At 41.4% G+C, this 15788-nt stretch overlaps 1 pseudogene; it reads right to left on the bottom strand.

Moving 5' to 3' along the window:
• Nucleotides 1-14234: 14234 nt before the first annotated feature.
• LOC100403293 (nucleophosmin pseudogene) lies at nt 14235-15224 on the bottom strand (annotated as a pseudogene).
• Nucleotides 15225-15788: the final 564 nt, after the last annotated feature.

The raw sequence follows: 15788 nt of genomic DNA, 5'->3' as shown, positions 1-15788 counted from the left end.
TCATACATAAGTGATTTCACATTTGTGAATATATCTATAGGAAACAATTTTGGTAAAGTTTCTGGCTAAAAGATATATATTTATATTTTTTATAGGTTTGGTCAAATTGCCCACCATTGAGATTATACCAATGTACACTCCTACCATTGTTGTACAATATGCTTATTTCTGCATATTCTTTTTGTTGTTGTTGTTTGTTTTTTTTTTTGAGATGGAGTCTCACTTTGCCGCCCAGGTTGGAGTGCAATGAAGCGATCTCAGCTCACTGCAACCTCCGCCTCCCAGGTTCAAGCAATTTGCCTTAGCCTCCTGAATAGCTGGGATTACAGAACGCACCACCATGCCCGGCTAATTTTTGTATTTTTTTTTTTTTTTTTGGTAGAGAAGGGTTTTCACCTTGTTGGTCATGCTTGTCTTGAACTCCTAACCTCGTGATCTGCTCACTTCAGCCTCCCAAAGTGCTGGGATTACAGGCGTGAGCCACCATGCCCGGCTATTTCTGTGTATTCTTGCCAACACAGACATTATATGTTTTTCTATTTGTTAATCTTACAGGTGAAAAAGGTGTCTGTGAGATTTAATTTGTATTTCTCTCATTATGAGCACAGCTGGTCACCTTTTCATATTTCAAGAACCATTTAAAATTCATTTTATGTGAACTTTTGCCAATTTTTCTATTGAGTTGTTAATCTTTTTCTTATTGTTTATAGGAGCTCTTTATATTTTAGGGAAAGTAGCCCTTTACTTTGATGTGGCCACGAATAATTTACTCCCACTTCGTTGTTTGACTGTTAACTGCTTCTGATTATCCTTAATGGTTGAAAGTTTTTTATACTTTGCCCTGAGCCCATCAGTTGTAAACTATTTTCTTTTCTTTCTTTCTTTCTTTCGAGACCAGGTTCTGCTGCCCAGGCTGGAGTGCAGTGGTATGATCATAGCTCACTGTAATCTCAAACTTTCAGGTTCCAGCAATTCTTCCTGCCTCAGCCTCCCAAGCAGCTGGGACTACAGATGTGCACCACCATACCTGGCTAATTTGTGAACTATTTTAATTCCGATAAATATTGCTATTCCTTTAATAAATCTTCCCTTTAGTTTCTTTCCTTTTCTGTATTTCTATTAGTTGGATTGTAGACCTCTTAGATTAACCCTCTAATTTTCTTATCTTTTTTCATGTTCTCATTATTGCTGGAAAATGGGTTAACCTTTATTTTCCTTTTTTTTTGAGATGGAATCTCACTCTGTTACCCAGACTGTAGTGGCAAAATTTCGGCTCACTACATCCTCCACCTCCTAGGTTCAAGTGATTCTCCTGTCTTAGCCTCCTGAGTAACTGGGATTACAGGTGTGCCCACTTACTTGGGAGCTGATTTTTGTATTTTTAGTAGAGATGGGATTTCACCATGTTGGCCAGGCTGGTCTTGAACTCCTCACCTCAGGTGATCCACCTGCTGTGGCCTCCAAAGGTGCTGGGATTACAGTGTGAGGCACCTTGCCATGCCTATTTTCTAATTTGTTAATTAATATCTTTTAAATTTGGCAATCATATTTTAAATTTCCTAGAGCTATTTCTTGTTTTCAGAGAGTTCTTTTTCCATAGCATTCTGTTCTTGTTTTATGGATGAATTACATTTCTTGCTTCTCTGAGGATAAGTATAATAATGTTTTGAAATTTTTTTCCATACATAGAACCTTTAGTGAGCATCTGCCATGCAGAGTAATGTGCCCAGTGTGGGAATCTTCCACCCCAGTCCCAACTCTAGCTGGTATCTCCTTGCTTCCCATGGTGCTCCTACCTCTCTTTGATACTCACTTCCAGAACACATGTGATCCCTAGAGGCAGGGATTCCCCAGTACCAGCCCCAAGACCTTCTCCAAAAGCAGCAGGCCCAGGGTCCCTGGGCAAAGGGATCTTCTGTATCCCGAGGGGATGAGGGCCAGGAGCAGCTATGAGGCTCAGCTGGGGTGGGGAACTGGGGTCCTCAAGATTTCCAGATTATCACTGGGAGCTTACAAGCAGTCAGGGTTGCCACAGGGGCAGTGACCAAACTCTCTATGCCCAGGGTACTGAGGGTGCCACGCACAGGCCACAAGTGAAGCCAGGAACTTGGGTGCTTACTCCAGATTCTGCAGGCCCAAGGCCATCGGGATGAGGAGGGGAAGCTGTTGTCCTGCAAAAAGTATGTAATTGGTGCACAGGCCGTTCAGCTGTTGGAACACAGCCACCCACAGGGTTTTGCATAGGAATTTGAGGCCACATAGCTCCTCCCTGAGATGAGCATCTCCTGGGGCAGTCTCTCGCCTAGAACCTGGCTCACGCAGAAATCCATGCTCTCCAGGATCAACAGGCTCATCTTCTGTCCCCCGAGACAGGGTTGGGTTTGTGAGCTCACAGCTCTGCTGCCATCTCTGTGTGTAAGAACTCGAAAAGCACAGCATCCACCATGTGTTAGCCTCATGCCCCTAATTTGAAATTTTTATTTATTTTTGAGGCAGGGTCTTGCTTTGTCACTTAGGCTGGAGTGCAATGGCATGATCACAGCTCACTCACCTCCCACCTCAGCCTCCCAAGTAGCGGGGACTATAGGTATGCACCACCACGCCTGGCGGAAATTAAAGAAAAAATTTTTTTGTAGAGTTGGAGTCTCACTATGTTGCCCAGGCCAGTATTGAACTCCTGAGCTCAAGCAATCCTTTTACCTTGGCCTCCCTAAGTACTAGAATTATGGGTGTGAGCCACCACAGCTAGCCAATTTTTAAAAAATTAATAAATACATCTTGTGTTATCTGTTTTCTCCAAGATCATTTAATTCTATTTCTTTGTTTTGCTCTTTGTCTTTCTGTTAGTGGTTCTCCTCAAATGTCTGATAATTCTTGAACAGCCAAGACACAAGTACTCAAAAAGCTGATCGGAAGTTCTAGGTGTGTGTCAGAGAGGAGAGAAGAGGGCTCATTGACTGGCAGGATTCAGTGGAGAGAGAGAAGCCAGCAAACAACTTTTTTTTTTGAGACGGAGTTTCGCTCTTGTTACCCAGGCTGGAGTGCAATGGCTCACGGCAACCTCCGCCTCCTGGGTTCAGGCAATTCTCCTGCCTCAGCCTCCTGAGTAGCTGGGATTACAGGCACGTGCCACTGTGCCCAGCTAATTTTTTTTGTATTTTTAGTAGAGACGGGGTTTCACCATGCTGACGAGGATGGTCTTGATCTCTCGACCTTGCGATCCACCCGCCTGGGCCTCCCAAAGTGCTGGGATCACAGGCGTGAGCCACCGCGCCCGGCCTTTTTTTTTTTTTTTTTTTTTTTTTTTTTTAATATATGGAGTTCCCTCTGTGGCCAGGCTGGAGTGCAGAGGCACAATCTCGGCTCACTGCAACGTTTGCCTCTGGAGTTCAAGCAATCCTCCTGCCTCCGCCTCCCAAGTAGCTGGGACTACAGGTTCATGCCACCATGCTCAGCTAAGTTTTGTATTGTTAGTAGGGACAGAGTTTCACCATGTTGGTCAGGCTGGTCTCGGTCTCTGGACCTTGTGATCTGGCCACCTTGGTCTCCCAGAGTTCTGAGATTATAGGTATGAGCCACCGTGCCTGGTCATTTTTTTTTTTTTTTTTTTTTTGGAGAAATCCCAAATGTCAGTGTCTGTAGGTGCTTTTCTTGACTTGGTCAGTTTCCACAGAAAGGTACGGTCTCATTTTCTCTCTAGGAGTATATGTCTGGCTGTCAGTGTTTTGATTGCCAGAGGGGAAAGTGGCAATCAAAACACTGACAGCCATTTGAAACTCCAACTTTCATTAAATGCTCATTTCTCTATAGTCCCTTACCCAGACCTTCATGTACCTGTATCTGTTGTACTTAAACCTTTTATGTCTCAACGCTGCAGAGATGGGGGTTTCATGTTTTTCACTTTTAGCCAGAGTTTAGGAGTAGAGGTTGCCTAGTCTGGCATGGGAGGCAGCGAGAGTGTCCAGGGACCTCACTACTCCTTACATAGACTTTCAACCATCCCTTTTCTTTTCTCAGCCCCACACACCTCCAACAGTCAATGGTAGGCTCCTTCTGCTACCTCAGGGAATCTTTTTGGTCTGAGGTGAGGGTAGGTGGTAAGTCTTCCTTATTTATCCTATAACCACCCAAATCTCTTATCTGTTCATTCCCTTCCTTCAAAGCCTCGGCCTTTGAAATTCAAAAGCCGAGGAATTATATATCTTTTCTCTGCCTTCTGCCCTCATACCCCTTACATAATGATCCACATGTCGGACTGGGACCAAAAGTCAAATGGTAAGAGAATACTTGGAAAAGAATATCAGTTATGACTTCAAAAAATATTGCCTTACTGGACTATTTTTTTTTTTTTTTACTGAGAGGAGGAGGGGCAGAGGGGTAGGGGAGAAGGGGAGATGTGGTGGGGGCTGCAGTATTATTATACAGTACCGTCTTAGTTCAGACTGCTGTAACAAACATATCAGAGACTGGGAGTTAAACAACAGAAATTTATTTCTTACAGTTCTGGAGGCTGGAAGTTCAGGATTAAGATGTGGACAGCTTCGGTTCCTGGTGAGGGTTCAGTTCCTGATTTGCGGACAGCTGCCTTTTTGCTGTGTCCTCACCTGACAGAGAGAACATAAATCTCGGGTCTCTTCGTTTAAGGGCACTAATTCCATTAATGTGGGCTCCACCCTCATTACCTAATCAGCTTCCAAAGGCCTTACTTCCAAATACCACTACATTGGAGATTAGAGCTTCAGGATTTGAATTTGGGAGGTGGATATCAACATTCAGTCTGTAGCAAGTACCGACTAGGTGAGGTCATTGTTAGGTACCTCAATTACATTTTCTATTCAATCTTCTCAACAACCCATTCTATACATGGAAACCGATATTCAGAGAAGTTAAATCACTTGCCCAAAGTCACACAGTCAGGATGTCAGAGAGCAGGGATTTGGTATCTGATTTAACACCAAGCTGATGTCCTTTCCACAGTAGCAAGTGGCCTCCTGTGAGTTCATAATAAACCTTTGAAAGTAGCAACCAGAATCTAGGATTTTTTCTTGTTTGACTAGATATCAAAAGGAATTTTGATTATGATTCTTCAAGAGTACTTCCTTATTATGGCTTCTTTCATTGATTGTTAAGTTTTACCATACATCATCTAGTTTTCTAGCTTATTTAGAGACCAGCACATGCGTTTCACCAAATGAAACATATTTGAGGAAGCAAGTATTTGTGTTATTCAGCAGTTTCTGTATTTACTATCCAAACATCTGGCAATTAACTTTCAGTGCTGACACAATTTCCAGCAAATTACAGAGCATTTACAACAGCATACTGTATGATACAGAGTTCCTGGTTTTAGTGAGCTTCTCCCAAATATCTGGAAACTGAAGCAAACCTCTCAAAAGCCACCATTGGTGGAGGTGGGTTCTGTCTCTCAAAGATCCCTTAGGGACCTAAGGATTTAACACAAGGCCAGTCAGTTCCTAGCCGTGTTCATTTCTTCATCAGATGCTCAGAATCAGCGAGAGAGAGAGAGAGAGAGAGAGAGAGAGAGAGAGAGAGAGAGAGAAGGGAGAAGGACAAATTCATTAGTTACATTTAAAACAAAGCCACAGGCCCGGTGCGGTGGCTCATGCCTGTAGTTTCAGCACTTTAGGAGGCCAAGACGGGTGGATCACCTGAGGTCAGGAGTTCAAGACCAGCCTGACCAACATGATGAAACCCTGTCTCTACTAAAAGTACAAAACCAGCCGGGTATGGTGGCAGGCACCTGTAATCTCAACTACTTGAGAGGCTGAGGCAGGAGAATTGCTTGAACCCGGGAGGGAGAGGTTGAAGTAAGTTGAGATTGCACCCCTGCACTCCCTGGGTGACAGAGTGAGTTTCCATCCCACAAAATAAAAAATGAAAATAAAAATAAAATAAAAGGAAGCCACAGATATGGATCCATGAATCCATGGATACAAGTGTTATTGGCTCTTTGTGAGGTCTCCCCTGGCTTACTGAGACTGCATTATTTTCAGCTGTACTGCAAAAACTACTGCCTTCTCCAGCTCTGCCAGTGCCAATCTCCATTTGAGTCTTTACCAAGAAGTTTATCTGATCTACTAAGAAGTGATAGTCTGGAATAGGTATAAGCCAGAGGTGAATCAAATAGCTAGAGTGATTAACCAGATTCAAGGGAAATTGTGAGTAGGGGAGTTTGCTTTGAGGCCCTTCTAGCTTTCCCTTCAGGATTCATCTTGCTATCTCTCTTTCATTTACCACTTTTGGGTGGCTGTCTCATGTTGAAGTTCCATAGGAATTCTTTCCACCAGATCTTCACTCAGTTCAGATGAACAGCAGTATGTAATTAAGGTGCCACGTTTCAACAAGCAAGTCTCCTGAGCCAAAAGGAGACTCTAAAATAGTGGATTTCAGGCATCACAATAGGAAAAGAGCTTAGTACCTTCAATTCATATTTGTTCTGGCCCCAACTGAGGGTTGGGATAATAAATAAAGGTAAGTTCCAAAAAACTTCAGAACACCCCCTGAGTCCACTGGGGTGGCCCTCCAAAACCTCCTTAAAGGCTCCCCAAATTTAAAGCCCATTTCAAGTCTCCTAAAACTCTGGATTTGTCCAGTGTCTCTGGTTAGAAGTGGTCACATGACCTGAGAAAGCTAAGACATCCTTCTGCAGTGGGTAAATGGTTCCCTTAGTTCAGATCTATTGGATCAGCTGCCAGGTCAGCACCCTCTCACTGGAGGAGCAGAAAATCCACGGGTTTTGCTGCTTAGTTGAGAAAAACCAACAAACAAACAGGCTCTTCTGTTGTGAAAAATTTCAACCTGCAAAGGTACGTGTTCCTAAAATGGCTAATTATTCAGATTTTCAATTGCTGTTATTGTTAATCAGAATTTTGTTTCATTTAGTGCTGTTATAGGTAGTTATTTAGCTACTGATCACCTTTCACTACTGAATATTTCATTTTTTGGACATGTGACAAAAATTCAGCAGTGATAAGATTTGTGTGGGGTACCAGAATACATAGTTAGGTTTATGCATTTTTTGTGACTAATTCTGTTGGAGTTATGTTATGTGTGTGTTGACTTGTGACCTATTTTAGTTTTGGTTTGACTGGGGATTTACTGCAACTGTGGGTGACTCCATGTTATACACAAACGTGTCTGTGTTGGCTTCCTCCATCTCCCTCCTCTCTTCATGTTTCTCTCTCCTTTTTTTTTGAGATGGAGTCTTGCTCTGTCACTCAGGCTGGGGTGAAGTGGCACGATCTTGGCTTACTGCAACCTCCACCTCCCAGGTTCAATAGTTAGGATTACAGGCGTCTGCCACCATGCCCAGCTAATTTTTGTATTTATTTTTTAGTAGAGATGGGCTTTCACCATGTTGGCCAGGCTGGTCTCAAATCCCTGACTTGGTGATCCGTCCACCAAAGTGCTGGGATTATAGGCATGAGCCACCATGCCCGGCTAATTTTTGGATTTTTAGTAAGAGACAGGGTTCCACCACATTGGCCAGGTTGGTCTTGAACTCCTGACCTCAGGAGATCTGCCTGCCTCAGCCTCCCAAAGTAAGGGATTACAGGCATGAGCCAGCGCACCTGGCCTAATATACTTTCTATAGAGTGATTGACATGGGCACCATGGTCATATGTTAACATATTTTTAAATTAGACAAAAAAAATGTATTTTAAAAATTATTAAAGTAATATATATTCAATATAGAAAATGCAGTTACTGTAGAAGAAGAAAGTAAAAACTAAAATCATAGCACTTGGGGATAGCAGCTGACAGCTGACATTCTTTTTTGTGCATTTCTATTTCTTTTTGACAAAAACAGATTGTATTGGACACTGCATTCTGTAACCACTTAAAATTTATTTATTTATTTATTTATTTTTTGGTGGGGGAGGAAGGCAGGAAGGAAGGGAATAAGTATGGCAGGGTGAAAGGAAGGGATGAAGGAAGGAAGGAAGGGAGGAAGCGGGGAGGGAGGGAGGGAGGGAGGGAAGGGAAGAAAGGAAATCAAGCAATGAAAGAGACATTGCCGACCTGGATCTAGAGGTTTACAAGTTGATTTCTTTTTTTTTGAGAGAAGGAAAGAAAAAAAAAGAATAAGTAAAGGATAGGAAGAAAGAGAAAGAGGGAGAGTAAATGGAAATATTGCTTTATTTTGAAAAAAATTGGGTATTAATAATGGCCAGTCAATGTTTCATTCAAACTTATGGGTAGGTGTGATGTGGTATTGACAAGAATGTATATTTTGTGTATTTGAAGTGGAGAGCTCTATAAATATTTATTAAGTTTACTTGTTCTGGGTCTGAGTTCGAGTCCTTGATATCCTTATTAATTTTCTGTCTCATTGAATCTAAGTCTCCTATCTGGATGTTAGGATCGTTAGCTCTTGTTGTTGCATTGATCCTTTTACCACTATATCTTTGTTGCTTTAAAATCTATTTTATCCGATACAAGAATTGCAACTCCTGCTTTTTATTTATTTATTATTTATTTTTGCTCTCCATTTGGTTGGTAAATCTTTCTCCATCCCTTTGTTTTGAGTCTTTGTGTATCCTTGCATGTGAAACAGGTCTGGATGTAACATGCCGTTGGATTTTGGCTGTGTCTTTTGATTGGGAATTTAGTCAATTTAAATTTAGGGTTACTGCCGTTTGATGTTGACTGGCTGTTTTATCCATTTGTTGGTGTAAATTCTTCTTTATGTTGGTGCTCTTTACTTTTTGGTGTATTTTTAGAAAGGCTATAAAATTTTTTATATAGTAATCCATCCAAGGATTAACTAAATCAAAATGACTCCAAAATTGCCTGAAAACAACTAAAAGGCTAAAAATATCTCCTTAATCCAAATTTTATGCTCTCATTTTTGTTTATTAATTTTCTTAATCTTTTGCTCTTTTCTTGGAGAAGAAATTAATATTATTTATTTGTCTTTTGTTCCTTCAGAATTCTCGGCCTGGCAATCCACTTCTGGGAAATATTTCAGGTTTCTTTTTTAGTCCTCTTTTTTTCTGAGACACTGTCTTACTTTGTCACTTAGGCTAAAGTGCAGTTGCACCATCACGGCTCTCTACAGCCTTGACCTTGCGGGCTCAAGCAATCCTCCCATCTCAGCCTCCTGAGTAGCTGGGACTATAGCTACACACCACCACCCCCAGTTAATTTAAAAAAGTTTTTGATAGAGATGGGATTTCACTATGTTGCCCAGGCTGGTTTTGAACTCTTGCACTCAAATGATCTCTCTGCCTCAGTCTCCCAAAGTACTGAGATTATAGGTGTGAACCACTACACCTGGCCAGATTTCAGAATCTTTTGCAACCTCAGTAATCTCTGTTTTATGTAAGAGGCGACAAGCCCTGACAGAGAGAATAATGATAGCTATTGCTCACTCTGCTGTTCTGCTGCAAACTTCTCTTGCTTTGCTTTTCCATTTACTTCTAATAATCTGAGTGATTGAGATCACAGACTGGACATTGAACATTTGTCCAAAACAAGGGAGAAAAAAAAAATAGGAGAGGGAGCGTAGGGAGTCCTGATGAAATAGCGTAGTGATGCAGCATGCTCATGTATCGGGGCAGAAAAAAAGCAATTCTTTTTTTTTGAGACAGAGTTTCACTCTTGTTGCCCAGGCTGGGGTGCAGTGGTACTATCTCGGTTCACCACAAACTCCACCTCCTGGGTTCAAGTGATTCTCCTGCCTCAGCCTTCTGAGTAGCTGGGATAACAGGCAGCCACCACCACAGCCAGCTAATTTTTGCATTTTTAGTAGTGACAGGGTTTCAGCAGATTGGTCTTGAACTCTTGACCTCAGGTGATCTGCCCGCCTCAGCCTCCCAAAGTGCTGGGATTTTAGATGTGAACCACTGTACCTGGCCTATAAACAGCTTTTTAAGTTAGTGTGCTTTAAAACATTAAAAATAGATGGTTAATGAAGAAACAAAACTTCAATTAATCAGAAGCGTGGGTACAGATGTTTGATTGACACATGTATTTCATTTCAATTTAGACTTCTTTTTCAAAGAAAATTTTTGGAAGAAACTTATTGCTGACTCTTTTTTCAAGTGTAAAAAAATGTCCCATATCAATATAACTGGGACCGCAATGAATAATCATTAAGAAGCATAGCAAGCATTTATGTGTGACATATGAACTTTCTAACTTCAAAATAGTTGCAATTAAAGATGTGTTTAATATGATAATTAAAATGAAAATAGACCAGTAAATTCTACATTGAAGGAAGGAGAAATAAGTACAGCAAAATCTAAGCTTGGCCTGGCACGGTGTTTCATGCCTGTAATCCCAGCACTTTGGGAGGCCAAGGCTGGTGGATCACCTGAGGTCAGGAGTTTGAGATCAGCTTGGCCAACATGGCAAAACCCATCTCTACTAAAAATACTAAAATTAGCCAGGCATGATGGCATGTGCCTGTAATTCCAGCTATTTGGGAGACTGAGGCAGGAGGATTGCTTGATCCTGGGAGGTGGAGGTTGCAGTGAAACAAGATTGTGTCACTGTACTCTAGCCTGGGCAACAGAGCCAGACTCCATCTCAAAGAAACCAAAACAATACCAAAAAAAAACCCCCCAAAAAACAAAAACAAAAAACTAAGCTAATGTTTTACCCTGACTTATGTATAAATTTTGCTGTCAGCTTCCTAGTAGTCAAGCTATGATGGCATAGATTATAGGCTATAAACTATAAAATTCTCATCATTTGAGAACAGAGAGATAAGATCCTTGGGATAAAATATTTTAAGTTTTAAAAATAGTTAACTTAAAAATTATCATGTAGTTAATTATACAAGAAACATTAAGCCACATAGGTAATTTATATATTTTTCTTCAACAAAAACCTAGACTCTAGTGTTTAGATTTTACAGAGTAAGTTTTTTTTTTTTTGGATGAGAGGTGGAGATTGTATTAGTGAGGATTCTTGCAGAAAAGAGAAACTAATCTGAGTTGATAAAGGGACTCTTTACAAAGATGTATGTAGAATGCAGGGAAACCATAAGGAATTGTGCAGTCCTGTGGAGCTAGTAACAAGGGATATTGTTACTCTCCTAGGCTTGAAAGGGATAAAGGGAAGACACCATCAGCAGAAGAGAACTTGGAGATGGAGTCTGAGGAGAGAAGGCTCTTGGACAGGAGTAGTGACTGCAGTCAAATGATGAACCCAGCCTGTGGCATCCCTACAGAGAGCCAAGGAAAGAAATACCTTTAACTTTCCTCCTACTCCCTCTGAGCTCTTGCTGGTACTTTTCACTGGCTGAATTCAACTAGAAGCTAAGGGCAGGCATAGGGAGTCTGGTGGTGCTTTTTAGCCTTCTGGTGCAGAGAAAGGGTGTAGAAAGGACATATGGAAGCTATCCAGCCAGGAGGACACCTTGGAAATTGGGGAGATTTACAGAGTTCCCCCATTTTGATAATCCTCTCTGGGTAGAGCAGAAAGGGACTTGCCCTCCTGCCTTTTCCACTCACACTTTGGTGGCATCACTGTAGTGTAATGAGAGATGGTTGTTCTGTTGGCTGCATGTAAGGAAAGAATGTTGAGAACCAATGATCTCCAAGAAAGGACAATACAATTTCCCTTAAATGTTTCTTTTTCTCAAATGGATTTTAGATTGGAGCTGAGTCATAGCTCTGGAATAGAGAAATTTAAAGAAGAATGTGAAGACCGTCCTTATGCTTAGACTATCAGATGGGTTATGAGTCAGTGCCCACAAGCAGAATTAGATATCCCTGGGGAGAACAGATTCCCTTCCCCATGGCCTGTGGGTAGATCTCACCCTGTGTGAAGGCAGATGCACTAACGGGGGCCTTTGAGGACTATGTCTGGTGACTTGACATCTGGATGTTGCTTTGATTGCTCATAGATAAGTGCACTCCAAGCCCAGACACTAGGGCACTAGCAGCAATAATTATAATGACATCTAGGCCTACAAAGCCAACTGCATTGCCAATGAGGCCATTTAAAATATTGAAAAATACATTCTAGAACTTATGAAATCTATGGCCTAATCTCCAATATTATGTGTTCTCTCCAATTTGAAAATCCACCATTAAAAAAATAAAAAAAAAAAAAAGGCCGGATGCGGTGGCTCACGCCTGTAATCCTAGCACTTTGGGAGGCCAAGGCGGGTGGATCACGAGGTCAAGAGATCGAGACCATCCTGGTCAACATGGTGAAGCCCTGTCTTTACTAAAAATACAAAACATTAGCTGGGCATGGTGGCGCGCGCTTGTAATCCCAGCTACTCAGGAGGCTGAGGCAGGAGAATTGCCTGAACCCAGGAGGCGGAGGTTGCGGTGAGCTGAGATTGTGCCATTGCACTCTAGCCTGGGTAACAAGAGCGAAACTCCATCTCAAAAAAAAAATAATAATAATAAAATAAAATAAAAAAATAAAAATGTAAACACTTTTTTTTTTTTTTTGGCACAGAGTCTTTGTTGCCCAGTCTGAAGTGCAGTGGCACAATCTTGGCTCACTGCAATCTCTGCCTCCTGGGTTCAAGTGATTCTCCTGCCTCTGCCTCCTGAGTAGCTAGGACTACAGTCATGTGCCACCACACTCAATTAGTTCCTGTTTTTTTTTTTTGAGGCTGAGTTTCACTGTTGTCACCCAGGCTGGAGTGCAATGACATGATCTTGGCTCACTGCAACTTCTGCCTCTTGAGTTCAAACAATTCTCCTGCCTCAGCCACCTGAGTAGTTGAGATTACAGGCATGTGCCACCATGCCCAGCCAATTATTGTATTTTTAGTAGAGATGGGGTTTCACCATGTTGGCCATGCTGGCGTTGAACTCCTGACCTCAGTTGATCCACCCTCCTCGGCCTCCCAAAGTGCTGGGATTACAGGCATGGGTCACTGCACCTGTCCCACAGTTATATTTTTATACTTAAACTTTATATAAATCCAAATGCTTCTTTTTTACACAAAGGTATAAATATTTTTAAAACTTAATCATGTAAATGGAAGATTGGTTCCAGTGCAGCATTGAGGAGTAAATGGAATTTATTGAATTCACATTCTGTATTATATTTTTGTGCTGCTAGGGAAAGAAGTGACAGGTTGAAAAAGTTATTAACTTCTCATGTCTATTAAAACAACACTTGAAGGCAACTGACTTTAGATAAGACAAAATAATCAGTATAGCCTGTGATGTTACTTTAGTTTAAATCCAGTCTGCCCTGAAGCTCAAACAGAGATAAAGAGCAAGAGTAGGATGAATGTTTTCATTGAAGTCCTAACTTCAAATATTGTTAGGGTCTCAGGAGGTTATCCAGTCTATTTTCAGCCTTTGGCAGGATTACAGTTGAACCGGCTCAGGCAGATGGCAATCCATCTTATTTCTAAAATTGCCCACTCAAGGAATTCCACAGAACTCTTTCCATGGTCCTTTTTATAACCGTATTTGTCTTTAAGACCTCAGGGGATATATGCATATAACAAATGGAGGGCATATAGCAAAGTACATATGACCCTCTTCCCATCATGAAGGGGGCAGAATTATCTGTTAGTATCTATGATGATTTGTAAACAATACCAATCCTAGACCAATCTCTCTTCTTTATCCAACCTCACAAATATTCTGCCTCTCAAAGTAGCCCTTGTCCCTTTGCCCCTCTTGTTTCTCTTTATTTCCTAATTTTTCCCCTGGTTCAGAAGCCTAGGAGAGCTTGCATGATTCTTAACGCCCTAGGAATAGGAAAAGCAATCATGCCTCGGGCCATAGAGATGTTGTCAGCACCATGGACAGCGCCTTATCAGGCGAGGCAAGCATTGTACAGCGGTACAGCTTGCCAGGAAAGTATGTTGATGACCTTTAATATCTTTGAAAGTCTTCATCAATTCATTCCTCCTCTCTTCTTAGCCTCCTATTTTTTATTGAGGTAGATGATGTTAAGTGTTCAAATTTTCTTTTTCTTTTTTTTTTTAACTTTATTGAAAGACTGAGTTTTATTTCACATGTATATTTTTGTCTCTCCACCATTTCCATGTCTGACCACCACTACTACTATGTCCTATAATAACATTCCATACATACTTAAAACCAAGCAAAGGGTGGAGTTCCATCTTTAAAAGCTACAGACATTTTGGACAACACATTCTTGGCAATGGACTCTCGACAACATTTATCAAACACGGTAGGGAAAATTCTCACTCTGCATTATAAAAAGGACAGCCAGATATCAACTGTTACAGAAATGAAATAAGACAGAAAATTTTTAACAAATTGTTTGAACTATTTTCTTAAAGAGACTTCCTCCACTGCCAGAGATCTTGAATAGCCTGGTCAGTCATCCGGAAGCAATTCTTTACATAATTCATGAACTTGGCTTCCACTTTGGGAAGAGAACCACCTTTTTCTATACTTGCTTGCATTTTTGCTTTAATGTCTTCTACAGAACTAGGTCCTTTTGGTGTTTTAGGAGTTTTTTCCTGTTTTTTGAAGGATTCTTGTCCTTTTGATCTTGGTGTTGATGATGGTTTTGAGTCTTTTCCATTCTGATTTGACTTTTGTGCATTTTTGGCTGGAGTATCGCATATAGATTTCTTCACTGGCACTTTTTCTTCAGTTTCCTCCTCCTCCTCCTCCTCCTCATCATCTTCATCATCATCATCATCATCATCTTCATCAGCAGCAAGTTTTACTTTTTTCTGTGGAACCTTGCTACCACCTCCAGGGGCAGACCGCTTTCCAGACATACTTAAGAGTTTCACATCCTCCTCCTCCTCATCTTCTGACTCTGCATCTTCCTCCACAGCTACTAAGTGCTGTCCACTGATATGCACCGGCCCTGAACCACACTTCAATTGTAAGACTACGGGTGGTGTTATTTCAAAGCCCCCAAGGGAAACCATTGGCTGTACAGACATTTTCAAAGTTGCCAGTGTTACTTTAATTGGACTGCCTTCGTAATTCATTGCCTCTGCTTCAACAATGTGCAATTCGTCCTTTGCACCAGCTCCTAAACTGACCGTTCTTAAAGATAACTGTGCTCATTTTCATCATTATCCACCTTAAAGTGATAATCTTTGTCGGCCTTTAGTTCACAACCGAAAAGATAGTTCTGGGGCCTCAGGGGGCTCATGTCCATGTCCATCGAATCTTTCATCGGGTGGCGACACGCACTTAGGTGGAAGAGAAGGCGGACGGAGATAAATGACTACTGCTCAAAAGAACAGCCGCTCAGGATGGACTCACACCAGGGACAAGTGTTCAATTTTTCAGTGCAGGCAGAGGAGCCCATGTCTCAGTAGTCTATGAGAAGGAGAGGCTTGGGCTGACAGGTGGTAAACTCATCTGGGCCTGCTGAAGTTACTCCATCACTTGGTTCTAGGGTTCAGGGAACAAAATACAGAAGGCAACAAAGAACAATGGAGTCAGCAAGAGAGGTAACTCCTCTCTTCTCTTGCAGATGCCTCAATTAAATCTACTTCACAAAGAATTAGTGGCCCTAAAATACGCAATTGTGCTATTATTCTTCACATTCCCTATTTTATTGGTTAGAAAATATTTGTTGTAACTTTATATACATTAAAAATTAGCTCTTCAGTCTTGGCTATGTCACCTAAAATCTCTGAATAATCTTGGAGAAAATGGAGAAAGTTTCACAATACTTCTGAAAATTTTAAATGTACATATCTTTTGACCCTACAACTTCAACACAGAAATGATTCAACAGGCTGGGCATGGTGGCCCACACCTGTAATACCAGCACTTTGGGTGGCCAAGGTGGGAGGATCACTTGAGACAAGCCTGGGCAACATAGCAAGACCC

This window comes from Callithrix jacchus, chromosome 4, assembly GCF_049354715.1.
Source record: "Callithrix jacchus isolate 240 chromosome 4, calJac240_pri, whole genome shotgun sequence".
Lineage (NCBI taxonomy): Eukaryota > Metazoa > Chordata > Mammalia > Primates > Cebidae > Callithrix > Callithrix jacchus.
Note: the sequence above shows the minus strand (reverse complement) of the source record. Positions and strands in the feature narration are given on the sequence as shown.